Here is a 5,607-nt window from a genome sequence, read left to right as displayed (position 1 = left end):
GAACCGGAACTTCGGGGGTCAGACACCTCACTTCCGGCGGCGCGGGGCGCGGCGTGGGTCGTACCAAATGCGTCCTGCCCTGGCTCGCACTGCGCCCTACGTGGGTCCATAGCAATGGTGTCACCACCGTATCTGGGGCTCGTGTCTACGGGGAAGGGCTGGGCAAGAGGTCCGAGAGGTGGTCAGAAGGTAATAGAGCAACAGTGGGACGTTGTGTGTGTGTGGGGGGTCCCCCTATTATTTATTAGTCACAGATGGTATGGCCCCTGCGCTGAGTGGCCTCCGCCTAGTGGGGGACTCGGCCCCGCGAGGGGCTGGGAGGTGGAGCCGCTTGCGGGCTGTACCACCTGGAGGGGGAGTAGGCCAGGGACAGACTGTACAAGCCTAAGGGGAATGAAATGTTTAAAAGCCTCAATTTAGGGAGAGTTACAACAGTTTGACAAATACGGTGCTCTCTGAGAGAACTGGATGCGGAAAACAAAAATTTGTCTTCTCCATGATCACCCCCCAAGTTGTGTGGGAGTGAGTTGGGTCCCGTGGCTGCCACTGATTGGTTGCGATAAGTTACGCGGACCAATAAGAAAAAGAAAGTACCTTTACTGGCCTATAGAAAGGGGAAAGCATGTGAGTGGTTGTTAGGGGCGGACAGCTGCGTTGCCTAGGCCCAGGTCCCGCTCCAGTTGGCTGAAGAGTAGGGAAAGCGCAGTCCTTGGGCGGGTGATCCCTGGCTGGCCTCCGGGGACGTTTGCCGCGCCAGGACAGGGAGGGGCAGCCAGGTGTACCCGAGACTGGGAGATTAATTCCTGCTAATCTTGGGACGGAAGTGTTCTGTTTGTGCAAAGGAATTGACTTCAGCATCGCAGACCCGCCCCCATCTCAGGTTCTGGTTTTGCTGTCCGTGTATTGTTCAGCTCTGAGCCATAAGCAAGACCCCCACTGGTCCTGGGCTGCCCTGTATTTTAGTTCGTGTCTGGGTCGCAGCCAACTAAGCCCGCTGATTAACAAAATGGAGCCAATGCATCCACTTTGTGCCTTGCGTTTTCCTCCGTCATCTCATTTAATCATCAATCACTAAGGTTTATGAGCTAGGGGGTGCTACCCCCTCCCGCGAAACGTGGGGCAATTGAAATTCAGAAGCTTATCAAAACCTGTCCTAGGATTGGCGCCAGGTCTGTCTGCCTCTAAATCTCTGTGCTCATCTTCCCTGTCACCTGTTGACCTGACAGTTTCAGCTTATAACCAGTCAGAGTTGGCTTCCCCGTAAGGCCACGTATAACTTTTTTTCCCCCCTTTTCTTTTCATTTATTTATATGTTTATTTTTGCGACAGGGTCTCGCTCTGTCGCCCAGGCTGGAGTGCATGGGCGCTATCAGGGCTCATTGCAGCCTCGACCTCCCGGGCTCAAGCGATCCTCCCACCTCAGTCCCCCAAAGTGTTGGGATTACAGGCGTGAGCCACAACACCCTGCCTATCTGTAACTTTCTAGTGACTGCATCCAATGGCTGGCTTTCAACCCTTGCTTGACTCAACCTCTCTCCCCTTCTTGAAAGTCTCCTCCCTAAGCTTCTGTGATCCACATGTCTCTGCTCCTCTTTTCTCTCTGGCTATGCATATGTCCTCTTCTCTTTACCTGATGTCCTTCTCTTTACTTTTCCTGCATGATTTCCTCTGCTCCATTCCACCCCCTGACCCAGGTGCTGATGATTTCCATGTCTGGTCTCCAGCTGGGATCTATCCTGCTTTCAGTGTCCCTAGACACTGTCCATACCCCAGCTCCGGAAACGGGCATCATGCTCACTATCTGTCCCCCACATCCAAACTGGTAATTAAGTCATTTATTCAGTTAGTCTACAAATATGGATCAAGTGTCTCCTGTTCTAGGGACTTAGGATGTCACTTAACAAAATAAAGATCTCTGCCTTTATGGAGCTTATCCTAGTAGATGTGACAGCAAACCATAGACATAAGTGAAAAATCTAATGTGCTGGAAGATCATCAGTGCTATAGGAAAAAAGTAGAACAGAATAAAGGGGATCAGGATGTGGTGGGGTACTTGAAGCTGGTTGCAGTATCAGCGAGGATAATCGGGTAAGCTTCCTTGAGAAGGTGACATTTGAGCAGACTTAAAGGAAGTGAGGTTATGAGCCAAGTGGATGTCTGGGTAAAGAGTTACAGCTCAATAAAGGTGGAGCGGTGCTACTTTGTTGGAGGAGATGAGTGTGGCTATAATGGAACTAGTGAAGGGTGTGTAGGAGGAGAGAGGCCAGGGCAAGATTGCATTGGCCATCACAGGGACCTTGGCTTTTCCTGAGTGAAGTGAGAAGTCACTGGAGAGTGCTGAGCAGAGGTGTGACGTGCTCTGACTTAGGTGTAATAAAGTCACTCCAGGCCAGGTGTGGTGGCTCACACCTGTAATCCCAGCACTTTGGGAGGCCAAGGCGGGCGGATCATGAGGTCAGGAGATGGAGACCATCCTGGCTAACACAGTAAAACCCTGTCTCTACTAAAAAATACAAAAATTGGCCGGGCGTGGTGGCAGGCGCCTGTAGTTCCAGCTACTCGGGAGGCTGAGGCAGGAGAATGGCATGAACCCGGGAGGCGGAGCTTGCAGTGAGCCAAGATCATGCCACTGCACTCCAGCCTGGACAACAGAGCGAGACTCAGTCTCAAAAAAATAATAATAATAAAATAAATAAAGTCACTCCAGCTCCTGTGTTGGAATAATCTGTAGTGGGGAGGAAGGCAAGTGTGGGAGCAGGGAAAGCAGTTAGGAAGCTCTTGTGGTGCATTAGGCAAGAGAGGACATCCTGTTGGTTCTACCTCCTGAGTGTCTCTAGAATTCATTCTTGCCTTGTCATTTTCACTGCCACTGTCCTAGTCCAGACCATCATCATCTCATGCCTGGGAAAATGCAACAGTCCCCTTTCCTATGCGTTCCTCCTCATCCGTTATCCGTACAGCAGCCAGAGAGATCTCCTCACACTTGAGCTCACGCCTTGCCTTCCCTCCCACATTCTGCCCTTCAGGCATAATGCCCAATTTGTGGGGCCTCAGGTGTACCATCCCTACCATGCCCCAGGCAGGCCTATCACCTTTTGCATATTTCTTTCCTTCTCCCAGGAACGTCTTTCTCCTCAAATATCACAAAAAGCATTGCCTACCTCCTCAGGCTGGGTGGAGTGCATGCCATCATGGCTGGCTAATAAAAAAAAAATTTTTTTTGTAGCGACAGGGTCTTGCTATCAGGCCCAGGCTGCTTTTGAACTCCTGAGCTCAAGTGATCCTCCCAACTTAGCCTCCCAAAGTATTTGTATTACAGGCGTGAGCCACTATGCCTCGACAAAAAAGCAGTTGTACTTCTAAGTACTAACAATAAGCAATCAGAAATTGAAAATTTCAAAATACTAATTACATAACTTCAAAAAATCAAATGTTTGGCCAGGCACGGTGGCTCATGCCTGTAATCCCAGCACTTTGGGAGGCTGAGGTGGGCAGATCACTTGAGGTCAGGAGTTCGAGACCAGCCTGGCCAACATGGTGAAACTCTGTCTCTACTAAAAATACAAAAACTAGCCGGGCGTGACCAGGCGCAGTGGCTCATGCTTGTAATCCCAGCACTTTGGGAGGCCGAGGTGGGCGGATCATGAGGTCAAAAGATCGAGACCATCCTGGCTAACATGGTGAAACCCCATCTCTAATAAAAATACAAAAAATTAGCCGGACGTGGTGGTGGGCGCCTGTAGTCCCAGCTACTTGGGAGGCTGAGGCAGGAGAATGGCGTGAACCCAGGAAGCAGAGCTGGCAGTGAGCCAAGACCGCGCCACTGCACTCCAGCCTGGGCAACAGAACGAGACTGCGTCTCAAAAAAAAAAAAAAAAAAAAAAAAACTAGCCGGGTATGGTGGCATGCGCCTGTAATCCCAGCTACTCAGGAGGCTGAGGCAGGAGAATCGCTTGAAACTTGAAGACAGAGGTTGCAGCGAGCCGAGATTGCGCCCCTGCACTCCAGCCTGGGTGAAAGAACGAAACTCTGTCTCAAAAAAAAAAAACAAAAAACAAATGTTTAATAATAAAATATAATCAGGGATGTGCAAGACCTGTACACTGAAAAGTATAAAACATTGCTGAAAGTGAAGATCCAATAAATGGAGAGATATACTATATCCATGGATCAGAGCACTCCATATTCCTATGATGTCAATTTCCCCCAAATTGATTTATGGAGCGAATGCCATTCCAATCAAAGTCTCAGTAGGCATTTTTAAAAAATTGATGCTGATTCTAAAATACGTGAAAATTCAAAAGACCTATAATATCCAAGACAACCTTGCAAAGTATAAACCGAGTTGGAGAACTTATACTACCTGATTTTACGACTTACGATAGGCCGGGCATGGTGGCTTATGCCTGTAATCCCAGCACTTTGGGAGGCTGATGTGGGTGGATCACCTGAGGTCAGGAGTTTGAGACCAGCCTGGCCGACATGGTAAAACCCTGTCTCTACTAAAAATACAAAAATTAGCTGGGTGTATTGGTGCATGCCTCCCAGCTACTCAGGAGGGTGAGGCAGGAGAATCACTTGAACCCAGGGGCAGAGGTTGCAGTGAGTCAAGATCGCACCATAGGCAGGGCGCAGTGGCTCACGCCTGTAATCCCAGCACTGTGGGAGGCCGAGGCGGGCGGATCACAAGGTCAGGAGATCGAGACCATCCTGGCTAACACTGTGAAACCCCGTCTCTACTAAAAATGCAAAAAATTAGCCGGGCGAGGCAGCGGGCGCCTGTAGTCCCAGCTACTCGGGAGGCTGAGGCAGGAGAATGGCGTGAACCCGGGAGGCGGAGCTTGCAGTGAGCCGAGATCGCGCCACTGCACTCCAGCCTGGGCGACTAAGCGAGACTCTGTCTCAAAAAAAAAAAAAAAAAAAAAAAAAAAAAAAAAAAAAAAAAAAGATCGCACCATTACACTCCAACCTGGGTGACAAAATGAGACTCTGTCTCAAAAAAAAGACTACTATAAAGCTACAGTGATTAAGATAGTGTGGTTTTTGGTGTAAAGATAGACATGCAGATTAGTGAAACAGAATGCATTCCAGAAATAGAATAACATTTATATTTGTAGCAGGACGAGCTGCAGACAAAACCCCTCAGACACCGAGCTAGTGAAGGGAGTGGCTTTAATCAGCTGGGACATGGGCAGGCTAGCGTCTTAAAATCCGAGCTCGTCAGGTGCTCAACTTCTGTCCTTTTTAAGGACTCACAACTCTACGGGGGTCCACGTGAGAGGGTGGTGATCGATTGAGCAAGCCAGGGGGTACTTGACGGGCTGCGAGCATACCGGTGGTCAGAGTGAAACAGAACAAATGGGAGGTTTCACAATGTCCTTCCATACAATGTCTGGAATCTATAGATAACAACAGTTGCTAGGTCAGGGGTCGAATTTTAACTACCAGGCTTAGGTCAGGCAGGCCCAGGCCTGGTTTCAGGTCTGGTTCCGAGGCGCCGGGCTACCTGCCTTTAGTTTCGCTTCTCTTTCCTTTTCTGAGTATAAAACAATATGAGAGGGTCTCTCTCTTAACTCATACTGATTTTCTTTTTTTTTGAGACGGAGT

At 49.3% G+C, this 5,607-nt stretch overlaps 1 protein-coding gene across 5 annotated transcripts in view; it reads right to left on the bottom strand.

The window, feature by feature from the left end:
• The window catches only part of FAU (FAU ubiquitin like and ribosomal protein S30 fusion), a 231,467-nt gene that overhangs the window by 14,060 nt on the left and 211,800 nt on the right, over window positions 1–5,607 (bottom strand). The gene's annotated exons all lie outside the window — the stretch shown is intronic.

This window comes from Macaca thibetana, chromosome 14 (assembly GCF_024542745.1).
Source record: "Macaca thibetana thibetana isolate TM-01 chromosome 14, ASM2454274v1, whole genome shotgun sequence".
Classification (NCBI taxonomy): Eukaryota; Metazoa; Chordata; class Mammalia; order Primates; family Cercopithecidae; genus Macaca; species Macaca thibetana.
This window is presented reverse-complemented; position numbering and strand designations above follow the sequence as displayed.